This window comes from Neovison vison, chromosome 13 (assembly GCF_020171115.1).
Source record: "Neovison vison isolate M4711 chromosome 13, ASM_NN_V1, whole genome shotgun sequence".
Classification (NCBI taxonomy): domain Eukaryota; kingdom Metazoa; phylum Chordata; class Mammalia; order Carnivora; family Mustelidae; genus Neogale; species Neogale vison.
In genome coordinates, this window is record NC_058103.1 from 103119615 (window position 1) to 103132397 (window position 12783).

At 43.0% G+C, this 12783-nt stretch overlaps 1 long non-coding RNA gene across 1 annotated transcript; it reads left to right on the forward strand.

The window, feature by feature from the left end:
* Window positions 1-425: 425 nt before the first annotated feature.
* On the forward strand, window positions 426-2912 carry LOC122892979. Its single transcript, XR_006381550.1, has 4 exons — window positions 426-747; window positions 1370-1432; window positions 1771-1904; window positions 2073-2912. It is a non-coding gene; the product is annotated as an uncharacterized LOC122892979 (long non-coding RNA).
* The last annotated feature ends 9871 nt before the right edge of the window (window positions 2913-12783 follow it).

The following is a 12783-nucleotide window of genomic DNA, read 5'->3' on the forward strand; positions in this document are numbered from 1 at the left end:
CGCAATCAAATAAATAATCCCCCACCTCCAAGAAAAGCCCCCACATCAGGTTCCGACACCTTTAAGAAAAAGAGAGTGAGCCTTCCCCAACACTCGACTTTAGGAAAATGCAAGGAGGGGGGCAATGGAATCTCCCGCCCCCCCCCTCCCCGCACAAACGCTCCAAAATGAAGTGTAAAAATCGCTCGGGGGATTGGGGGGGGGGGCATCTCTCGCACTATCCAACCAGCATCCAACTCTCGCTGACCATTCCCAGGTTCTAGCAGAAACGCTTGAACCTCAGAGAGGGAAGGATTCCCAGGGCAGAAATAAGTTTGGGTGCATTTCGAGCTTTCTGTTTCTGCTTGTTTGCTTTTGCAGGCGCTCACTCCGAATGCGCGTGGAGCGCCCCACAGCACCACCGCCCTCCGCGCGCTGGCGCGCACACGCCCCCCACCAGCCTGGGCGCCCAGCTGCGAACCCCGGGTCTGCAAACTTGAGGATCTCCCCTCGTCGCGCCCGCCAGACAACTTAGCGAGCACCTCACGCGCCCGTACCCCCCTTCCTCCAGCCCTTCCTCCAAATCCCAAGCCCACCGTCGCGTTCCAGAGAAGGTGCCCACGTCGCCCCGAGATCCAGGAGCGCCCCCTCTCCACCCCCGGGGCTTCCCAGGTCGCTCACTCCTCCCGCAACCCCTCAGCTCTGCGGGGGACCGAAAACACACCCCGTCTGGGGCAGCCAGGGCCGAAACTGTCAAGAGGAGAAAAGGTAAAGCGGGAGGAGGGTGGCCATAAACGGATTTTTTTTTTTCTTCTTAAAAGGACACTGCCGCTTTAAAAGTTTCTTTCCTGGGCCCCCACTCTCCGGTTCTCCGTATTTTGGGGGAGCGTATTTAATTTGGACTACGCGGCTTTCCTCCTCTCTTCGCAGAAAAATCAAAGCCAGGGGGTGAGCCCGCCGGCTGTCAACCCTCCTGCCGCCTCCCCCGCCCCCCTCTCCTCCCGCAACCCGAGAACGGGCTGCAAAAGTTTGCAACATTTCTGGGGGGCGGAGGGGGGAGGGGAAGGGGGCTCTCCGGGCTCGGGGCGCCGCTGTAGGCTCGCGCGCGGCCCCGGACCCCGCGCTCCGGGCGCCCGCTCCCGGCCGGCCCCCGCTCCGCTCCCGGGCTCCCGCCGCCCCCTCCTCAGCCCCTCTCGCAGCCTCCTACCTCTGCTGGTGCTGGAATAGCTCTGTCTGCGCACCGGGGCGGGCGGCTCGCTCTTGCGGGCGGATTCCTGGTTCAGCGGGGTCTCCCTGGCGCCGGCGGCCGCGTCCGCGCCGCTGCTGCCCGGCTCGCTGGCGGCGGGGTCGGGGGCTGCCGGAGCTGACTCCATGTTTTTTCCCAATGTAGAGATCGCTGGAGATGGCGAGCTCCGAGACTCCCTCTATCTTCTGTTTTCAGAGCAACTCTATGGTACCAAAAAAAAAAAAAAAAAAAAAAAAAGTGGGGGGGGGGGGAGAAAGAGACCGGGGAGAGCTGGAGGGAGAGAGCAGGCGGCGGCGGCGGGCGAGCGAGAGCGCGAGGGAGCGCGCGGAGTGTGTCTGGGTGGACGTAAGTGTGCGCCCGAGAGGGGTTGGGAGGCGGGTCTGGCCACCGGCAGCGCTAGCGAGAGCTTCTCCAGCCGGCCCCCACACCCACATTCCCCACCCTCCAGACCCCAGACCGAGAGCCACCGACTGGCTGCCAATTTGGGGGCGGGTGGGAGGTTGGAGGGGAGAGGCTCTCTTGCCCCGATCCTCCCCTTTGCCCAGCCCAGAGACTGAAACGAAGATCAGCGAGATGATCCTGTGCCTACTTCTGAGAATCTCTCGGGAACAGCACTCGTCCCCATCTGCAGCCAGACTGAGAAGAGACAAATGCGATCATCCACGTTGGGGAATCGCAGGTAGCTCCCTGCCAGCCCACCCCAGAACTGAGGAGAAACTAAAAAGGAATTCGACCTGGCCCAACACCCCAAGGAAGGAGGAGGATGGGGGGACGTGGCACTTTTTACTTCGGGATGGGACGCCCAGTGGGTTTCCAGATTGGTTTGATACATCTGTGTCTAAAACAGGTTTTAGGTCTTGAACCGCCCGGGACAGCCAATTTCTGGTGTGGCTGAAAGAGGTGGCTTGCAGCCCCTTCCCTGCTTTCTCTGAGAAGGATCCAGAAACCACCTGGCAGGGCAGTTTCTCCTGAAGAAAACTTTGGTCTGTTTGGTTGATGACTATCTAAGCTGGTTGTAATATGGCGTACTGCATCTAGTTCTGTGTGGCTGCTAATTGTCAATTCCCACTGGTAATCTCACTATTAAACCTGCAGTCTCATCCATAAAAGATATACTGGAGAGGCATTAATAATGTCTCGGTGATAAAGCTCAGATAATTAACAGCTCTTAATAATTCACATTATTGTAGACATCATTCTGCACCTCCCTTCCATTGAAACACACCCATCACATAGTAGGTGTTTAATAATATCAAAGGAAAGTAGAGAATTGTATCAATATTACCTTGACCCCAAACTCCAATATGAAGGGACAATACAAACTGAATGAGTAGAAAACATTCAGGTGGTATTAGCCTGACTTCTCTGTCTCAATGCTCAATTGACCAATTCTTTCTGACTGCCCAAATACTGATGAAATCAGTACATTTTTAACATACACCCCCACCTTTCTTTCAGAAAGCTCACAAAGTTTGACAATAAAAAATATTATTATATACCAGAAGGTGGCATAAATATGTGTATTTAGGGGGTTGGGATGGGAGAAAGAAGTAGGGAACATTTTCCTTTTTCTACCTTCCTAGTTTGGAAAAAGGCTTTTTAAAAATGGGGGGGCTTGTTAGATAATTCCTTAAGATGAACCTCCATGTGCCAAACTTCACACATGATTTGTGTTACTGTTACTGATATTGGTGTGATTTCAAATACACAATGCTCTTTGCCATGGTCTGTGTGTTAAATCAGCAAAACCTGTGGTCCACTCTTCCGAGTGATGTAAATGAGATGTGAACGGTTCTGATACCTTAATCCAGTCTGCAAGGTTCCCTGGCTTTAGCCTGTCTGTTGGCGCCTACAAACAATGCCCCGATTGTCTCCTCCATCCCAAATCAGATGTGTGGGTTGCCCCATACATCAAAGCACAAGATTTCCAGAACAGCCTTCACACCATTTACAATTGGTTAGCCTGTTAGTAATGTTCTTGATGTAATTGACCTAGCTTGTCACTCTTGACTTTTCTAAGTAAACAAATATATCAAAGTGCACAGTTTCATAAATAAGCGAGGGCCTCTGGAGAAGTGAATATCTTAAAATATATCCACTGCTCCATATTTATTTTAAAATATTTTAAATAGTTTTTCATATTAAATTTCACCAATAATTCTATTTGGGATACAAGTGGCTCAAAACATATCCCTGGCTCCTTTTTAGGTACCAGTAGCAACTCATTAACATTTTTCTGGTTAAGTCTATTCCCCTGAGCCTTCAACTGGTTCCTTTCCTGTTCTCCTTTGACTAAGCTGGTATTTGTTCACCCTGGAAAAACCTTCCTGAAAATGGCCCTAGTGACCTTAGTCAATTAAGACAGAATCCATATTCCCTTCAGCGGCAAATTCCAGCTCCAAAAAGCCATTCCTCCTAACTCTCTAGAACAATTACTGCTTCTGCAATTTAAAACAATTGGGACCGAAAGTGCTTTCCCCAAGGGAAAAATAAAAGTGAGTTAGATACATTCCTTGACTGTCAATCATTGTTACTAAAGTATAAATTACCCGGATTGGGGAAGCATTTGAAACCGTGGAAAGCACAGTGATTAGGTTTATATATTTTCCTTCCCTCATGCCCCTTGTCTGCTTACTAATTAAGGCTTTCCAATTTTTCAAATATTTGGAAAGATGGAAGCCTTCCTTAGTCTCTGCTCGTTGACAAAGGGCAATAATGTTTGCTTAAAAATGGTTATTTTACTTTGCACTACTGAGTTCTCTGACAGGTGATGGCTTAGAAAATCTATACTTTGTAGAAGAGATAAGCCTAAATCCATTTTTTGCAGACTGTTCTCTCCCTTCCCAAATTCTCCAGGACTCTCCCTACCTCTTTATCAATCCCAGGCTTCCCTCTTGATAACACTAGTTTGTTTTCTCTTATTCCGAACTAATTCCTGGGAACCTCCAAGTGAGCTTTGACTCATCTCTCTCACCACTGGCCCTAGCTCTCTACATCTTCACATACTTGCCAAGTGCTTTAAATTCTACCTCTGTGACCTGTGCCCTTCCTTTCCATAGCCACCACTCCAGTTCCAGACATTGTTCACCTACACCATTACAGTAACCTTCCAAATAACTGGCCTTTAGTCTTATAACCATTCTAATCCATCCCAAATAACACTGCCAAGTTAATTACCCTGAACCACAGTTCTCATTTCCCACCATGTCACTCCCCTGCTTGCAAGACTTTAATGGCTCCCCATTGCCTATCCAATTAACTACTAACTAGTCAACACGGTATTCAAGGCTCTACCTCGCTTATCTCTGCACTCTTGCACCAGGGATGGCAAATCGATCTCATCTCATGAAGGAACTCCAGAGGCTGGTTGGAAAGGTGTGGGCTGTGATTAATTAATGTCGTCTCCCATGGGTGGAGGATTGGGACTGTGACACTCATGCAGAGTTTGCCAAACTGCCTTACATCCTTACATAATCCCTGCAATCCCTGTGTAATCCTCAAACCAAGCCACGTGCTGCTTCCTACGCTTCCTCCTGCTTGTAGTGCGGGAGACGGGGACAGGTGCCTCTTCTCCCCAAATACTCTTCTTGCCTCCTCTGTCTGCTGAAACCCTACCTGTCAAGGTCCATTCTGAAAAGCATCTCTTCTGTGGAACCTTCTCTGATTTACCCCAAACCAAATATTTGAGCTTCATACTGTTGACCCTTGAACAACACAAGGGTTAGGGGCACTGACCCATCGCAGTCAAAAATCCACGTATAACTTTTGACTCCCCAAAACGTCACTAAGAGCCTACTGTTCACTGGAAGCCTTACTGATGACATAAAAGGTCAATTCACATTTAATTTGTCTGTGTTTCATATGTTCTTGGGATTACATGTTCTTGGGAGTAAAGTATGCTAGAGAAAAGAAAATGTTATTTAAAAAATCATGAGGAAGAGAAAATACATTTAGAGTACTGTACTATATTTATTAAAAGAAAGAAAGAAAATCCACAGATAAGTGGCCCCGTGCTGTTGAAATCTGTGCTGGGCAAGGGTCAACTGTACTTTGTACCCCTCCTCTTAAGGCACTTGGCACACTTTATCTACTTTGTGCTGTTCTTGGTTGAACATTTGCCTTACTCTTCCTGGTAAAAGATATGTTCCCTGAAAATAGGGACTCTGCCCTTGCACATAGTAGGCACTCATTAGAATTAGTGGATTTGGGGATTGATAAACTAATCATAATGTAGCATGTCCACACAGTGCTCCATTACACAACAAGAATGAAAACCTAAGCATTTCAACTTTCAATCACTTGAAATAAGCATTTCCTTCCTGGATAAAAGATTAGTTGACATGTATGGGCTGTTAAAATTTATATATGCAAAAAAGTTGACAGTTATTTTCTTTGCATTTCATGGAGAGGGAGAGAAGGAAAATTATGGAAATATGTAGTAGAATATCCTTGGGAGAGGGGAGCTTTCTACAACATGCCTAAGAACAAAGAAGATAGAAAATTAAAACCGAGTCCCAGACAACAAGTTTCTTTTCTTTCAAAAAAGCATCAAGAAGCTGAAGCTGAACTCTTTGGGAAATACACAAAACTCAAATGAAAAAGCAGCACTGCTTTTGGTATGGGAGGGGCTCCGTCCTGCTGCAAGGTTTGGAGGTTCGGAGGCCGGCCAGCCCACTGTTCAAATAACAGAAGGAAGCCTGTAAACCTGAGGTCCTCACAGGTGGGAACAGGAGAGCCAGGCTCGCCAGATGCTAGGAAATAATTAAGAAGATTCACTGTGGCTGATCCCTGCAACTCTCTTCCCATTCTGTAAAAGAGAGAACTCAGATGCAGAGGACTACCTTGCTCCAGACCACCCAGTTAATCAGTGGCCTGACCTGGTAGCCTCAGAGCGGGAATTCCAGACCCAGCCCTGCCACTGAGGAGCAGTGGGTGGACAGTAAGTCATAATCCTTTCTAGGTCCATTTCCTCATCTCCAGATGAGGGTTGTTAGGAAAATAGATGAGATGGTCCTTCCAGAATGTTTGCCACTCAAAATTTTGCTATTATTCTTAGTCATCTTATAGGATTTAATGAAATACTGTCTGTATAAAACTTCCCTGTCCATTATGGTAACCACTAGCTATGGGTGGCTGTTGAGTACTTGAAATGTGGCTAATCCAAGTTGAAATATATGATATATATTAAAACCCATGTAGATTTCAGAGACAGTATACAAAAATGTAGTGTCTCATTAATAATTTTATATTGATTGCATGTTGAAATGACAGTAGTTTGCATCTATCAGGTTAAATAAAATATTCTGTTCAAATTAATTTCATCTCAATTTAACTTAAAAAACAATCTGGCTCCTGGGGACACCTCGGTTGTTCAGTTGATAATGTCTACCTTTGGCTCAGGTCATGGTCCCAGGATCTTGGGATCAAGCCCCGCATCGGGCTCCTTTTTCAGTGGAGAGCCTACTTCTCCTTCTGCCAGCTTCTCCCTCTGCTTGCTCTCTCTCTCTGACAATTTTTTTTTAAAAGATTTTATTTATTTGTCAGAGAGAGAGAGGGAGAGCGAGCACAGGCAGACAGAATGGCAGGCAGAGGCAGAGGGAGAAGCAGGCTCCCTGCCGAGCAAGGAGCCCCATGTGGGACTCGATCCCAGGAGGCTGGGATCATGACCTGAGCCGAAGGCAGCCGCTTAACCAACTGAGCCACCCAGGCGTCCCGACAAATAAATTTTTTTTTAAAGATTTTATTTGTTTATTTGACAGACAGAGATCACAAGTAGTCAGAGAGGCAGACAGAGAGAGAGGAAGGGAAGCAGGCTCCCCGCTGAGCAGAAAGCCCGATGCGGGACTTGAATCCAGGACCCCAAGATCATGACCTGAGCTGAAGGCAGAGGTTTTAATCCACCGAGCCACCCAGGCACCCCACAAATAAAATTTTTTTAAAAATATGACTACTGAAAATATAAAATTCATATGTGCTTTATACATCTATCAGATAGTGCTAATAAGGAACATATATTACACATAGTAGGTATATGATTATTTAATTAGAGTAACAATAGTGTTCAACTGGGGTACAACTGGGTCAAGAGTTACATGACGTCTATCTTGGCATTTTACAAAATCTTCATTGAGCTCCTATTACTCTATAGGGAAAACAGAGACAGATTATGTCTTAAAGAGAAGGTAAGAAGTACACGCCAAAACTAATTCAGTGATGAGGCTACAACAGCCCTAGAGACGAGCATCTAAGTTGCTAAAAGTCTTGCTCAAGGAATGGAACACAAGGGACCCTGCCCTGGGCATCTACCATTCCCTTTGTTAGCTTCTGAGCTAACAGACTGGGTGTGGAGACTTAAATAAGAGGAAAGCATGTGACAACATGAAAATGCCAAGGAACCTACAGGGGTTTCCTGCAGCCTAGTGTTTGCAACCGGAAATACGTAAGCTTCACCTGGGTGAAGTGGAGGTGATGTGCTGGGTTCGTTGTCCTTCATAGAACCATCATAATCTTACTGATTCTGAGCTCTCAAATATTTTTGGCTGGTTTTGAAAAACATAAGGGTAAAGAAGGCTAGATTGTAAGCTCCTTGAAGGCAGGGACCTTGTCTCACTTGTTCACCGGGGCAAGCCCTGTGTCCAACACATGATGAATGTGATTTTTGACAACTGAATGAATGGATGAGGTATGGTTTAAAAAAAAAAAAGGAAACTGGATACATCAACAAATAAAGGAATATAATTTATTGAGTACCTGTGAATTCTAGATACTTTCTCTCCTCTCATAATTATTTTATAGATTAGATTCTTCCACATTGCCATGAAACAATTTATTTCTTTAAAGTTCCATCTTCCCATCTCTAGAATGGACATGATAGCCTTTGTATTTTTAACTACTTATCTCATAGGAGAATTGGTGAAGGTCAGATAACATAGACAAAAGTGATTTGGAAATTCTTAGAGGAGTCTTCCTGATAGAATCATATTTGTGTTGTCCAATATGATTGCCACTAGCCACATGCGGCTATTAAACACTTGATACACAGCTAATGTGATTTTTAAAACTGGATTTTTTCACTTATATGTAGACTTGATCTTTCTGGAGCAGTTTTAGGTTCAGCTAAATTGAACAGGAAGTACAGAGATTTCCCATCTACTTCCTGCCCCTATACATTCACTGTCCCCCTCCATAGTGGTACATTTTTTACAACTCAAGAACTTATATTGACACACCCAAAGTCCGTAGTTTACATTAAGCTTCACTCTTGGTGTTGTATATCCTTTGGGTTTTGAGAAATGTATGATGATATATACCTGCCATTATAGTAGTGAACAGAGGAGTTTCACTGCCCTGAAAATACTGTGTTCCTCTTTGTCATCCCTCTCTCTCCCTGACCCCTAGCAACCTCTGATTTTTTTTTCTTAAAGATTTTATTTATTTATTTATTTATTTATTTATTTATTTATTTGAGAGAGAGGGAGAGAGAGAACACGAGGGTCAGGCAGAGGGAGAGGGACACAGGGCTCAGTCCTGGGACTCCAGGATCATGACCTGAGCCAAAGGCAGACATTTAACTGATTGAGCCACCCAGGCACCCTGTAACCACTTTTTTTTTTTTTTAACTGTCTCCATAGTTCAGCTTTTTCCAGAACATCACACAGAATATGGTCTTTTCAGGTGGCCTTCTTTCACTTAAGTATTTAATATGCATGTAAATTTCTTCCTAGTCATTTCATAACTTAATAGCTGATTACTTTTTAGCACAAAATAATATTCCATTGTCTGGATATACCACAGTTTATCTATTTACCAACTGAAGGGCATCTTGGTTGTTTTCAAGTTTCGGCAATTTGAATAAAGCTGCTATAAAAACACCCATGTGCAGGTTTTTATGTGGACACAAGCTTCCAATTCCTTTGGGTAAAAACCAAGGAGCCTAATTGCTAGATAATAAAGTGAGAGTAGGTTGAATTCCTTTAAAAGATTAACAAACGCCCTCCCAAAGAGGCTGCACTATTTTGCATTCCCACCAGCAGTGAATGAGGGTTCTCATTGCTCCACATCCTCACCAGCATTTGGTAATGTTGGTGTTTTGAATTTTGGCCATTCCAACAGGCATATAGTAGTATCTCATTGTTGTTTTAACATGCATTTTCCTAATGACATATGATATGGAGCACTTTTACATATGCTTATTTTCCATCTGTATATCTTCTTTGGTGAGGTGTCTGTTCAGGTCTTTTGCCCATTTTTTTTTAAATTTTTTTTAAGATTTTATTTATTTATTTGTTTGTTTTTAAAGATTTTATTTATTTATTTGACAGACAGAGATGACAGGCAGAGAAGCAGGCAGAGAGAGAGGGGGAAGCAGGCTCCCTGCTGAGCAGAGAGCCCGATGCAGGGCTTGATCCCAGGACCCTGAGATCATGACCTGAGCCAAAGGCAGAGGCTTTAACCCACTGAGCCACTTAGGCGCCCCTCTTTTGCCCATTTTTAAATTGGGTTTTTTTTATTTTCTGATTGTGGAATTTGAAGTGTTATTTTTATATTTTGGATAACAGTTCTTTATCACGTATGTCTTTTGTCAATATTTTCTTCCATTCTGTGGCTTGTCTTCTCATTTTCTTGATACTATCTTTTGTTGAGCAGAAATGTTTCATTTTAATCATGTCCAGCTTATCAGTTATTTCTTTCATGGTTCATGCCTGTGATGTATCGCCATGTTGAAAGCCATCTAGATTTCTCTTGTTTTCTTTTAGGAGTTTGATAGTTTTATTTTATACATTTAAGCATATGATCCATTTTGAGTTAATTTTTGTGAAAGGTTGTATGGTCTATGTCTAGGTTCATTTTTTTTCCACGTAAATGTCCAGTTGTTCCAGCACCATTTATTGAAAAGACTATCTTCTTCCTATTGTATTGCCTTTGCTCCTTTGTTAACAATCAGTTGACTATATTTATGTGGGTTTATTTCTGGGCTCTCTATTTTGTTCCATTGATCTATTTGTCTACTCCTTTGCCAATACCACCCTGTCCTGATTACTATAGTTTGGAACTGGATTTTTAATTTTACTTAAGATCAATTAACTTAAATAGCCACATGTAGCTAACAGTTATCATATTGATGGTATCAGCTTTTCATTTCGAGTTTTAATCTTTTGAACTTCCAAGACACTCTCACATGGATATTCACCCATAGATTGGATTTGATTCTATAAAAATTTATTTTGCACCTGCTAGGAAAGTGCTGTAAGAGATTCTAAGATGAATCAGATGGATTGTACATCCTCTATGAGGAGCTAAGACAAGTCCATCAGTATCTATACTTTAGATATTAAGTGTTGAATGCCTTAGGACACATTAAGATAAAGTCCTAGAACTTCAGAAGAAAGAAGCAGTATTGGAGAAATCAAGGAAAGCTTTTTGAAAAGAAGGTATTTCATGGGTTGTTTCAGGACTAAAGATACGCATTTGGGAAGTGGTTATGGGTTATGGCTATGGTTAAGATGTGATTCTTGTGATTCTTGTGAATCCTTGTGATTCTGATGCACCATCAATTTGAGGATCACTGTCCTAAATTAAAGCCCACCTGAATTATAAATGCACAGAGATAAACAAGTATAAATCCTAAAGGAGGGCTCTTATGAGAGAAGAGACCCATGCCCCTGTGTGCCTAACTTGGCCTATAACTAAAGCACAACCACAAGTTTCCCAGCCCCAAGTAAGGAAACTCACCACAACTAAGCTATGCCTGTCTCAATATTTGGGTGGTAGTTACATAGAGAGTGTTTTTCTGTTCTTTCCCAAAAAACCTGGATAAAGCTAAAATTTAAAAATTAAAAATAAGAAAAAAGAAAAAGTAAAATTAAAAAAAAAAAATGCTGTTGAACTAGCCGGGGGCACTGATGATTCAGAATGCCTGTTTCTGCCCTGGTGAAGATAGATGTTTAGATGGAAGGCCTGTGTGAAACTGAGTAAGAAGTCAGCAGGAAATATTTTCTGCTTAACAGATCAGAGGGGTGACAAAGACAGTAGCACTGTTCCAAAAAGCTACATCATAGTAGATATTATGGGTCAAACTTTCCTTTAGAAATAGTTCTGAATTGTCCCTCTCTCTCATGCCAGAATAAAAGTAGTTGGCCCCAAAATGTAGTTGGACTTCTCACTAAATATTTTTTTTTCTATTTTAGGTATCTTAGTTACCTATTATACAAAACTGCTGCATAACAAACCATCCCAAAATTCAGTGGTGTACAGCAACAAACATTTGTTTCCAATTTTTATGTCTGTAAGCAAACTAGGGTTCAGCTGGCCTTGGCTCCAGGTGGCTGACTGGATTTGGGTCAGCCCTTTGCATCTCCCATTCTTCTTGGGACAGTAGTTGACAGAGGCCTGCTCTGTTCATGGCCAAAGGCAGGTAGGTACACAAGAGAGCAAGCTCCTGAACCAAGTACATTTCAAGCCTTTGTGCATATCACATGTGTTAACATCCCATTGGCCAAAACAAGTCACGTGACCACATCCAAAGTCAAGGCATGGGGAAGTACCCTTGCCCTTGCCCGTGGAGAGAATAGCTCAAGGATGTGAATGTGTAGCACTTATAAAACAGAGTGAATAATTGAGGCCAATAATACAGTAATCAGGGATGGCTTATCATAGATCAGAAGTTCTCAAGCTTGGCTGCACATTGTAATCACACCATACAGATGCCTGAGTCCCACCCCTAGAGATTCTGGTTTAATTGGTTTGGGGTAGAGCCCAGGCTGGGAGTAGTAAAGGCTCTCCAGGTGATTATAATGAGCCTCCAAGTCTGAGAACTACTGGTGTTAAACCAAATGCTATTGATTAAATAAGAAAAATTTGACCACTTCTTTGGGGAGGTCCTTTTCCTATTCATTTTGGGAACTCCCTATCTTTTAAGACCTTTTAGAGTTAAAGCACATTACTATGTCAGATGCAATTTCTGTTCCCTCCAGTGAGCAGCCTCAGGTCAAATTCATAAAAAGGTATCTTCAGAGACTTTTGTAGTGTTGAAAACTAATGAATTGCTGGCAATTCTGTTTGTTACTTATCTATCATTAAAGTGAAAACACTGGTGTATGTGCTAATTGCAAAATGTCTACATTTCTGGAGAACCTGTGTATAGTGGTATAGAATTCTGCTGTGTATTAGAAGTTAGGATCTACTGTCTCAACAACACCTAAGACACTTGCAAAGGTAATGCAAACATTTATTTTGCTTTTCATTTATTTTCATATTTTCTGTATGTATGTACATTGAGAGAGAGTTCCTATTTTTGTATGTGTGCCTTCTGGCACTCGAAGTTCTGTAAATACATAGGAGTTATAAAGGACCTTATAACTGTCCTTGTAAAGAAGTGTTCTAGGGGATTTGTTTTCTGTCATACATTCTAGAAAAAGGATATCTGAGGCTAATTAAAGTCAGCAGACCTCGTCTTTTGTACACTATGTTTCTCCCCAGCATAGTGTCTTCCACTTAAGGGTCGCAGATTTTTAAAAAGATTTATTTATTTATTTATTTATTTATTTATTTATTTATTT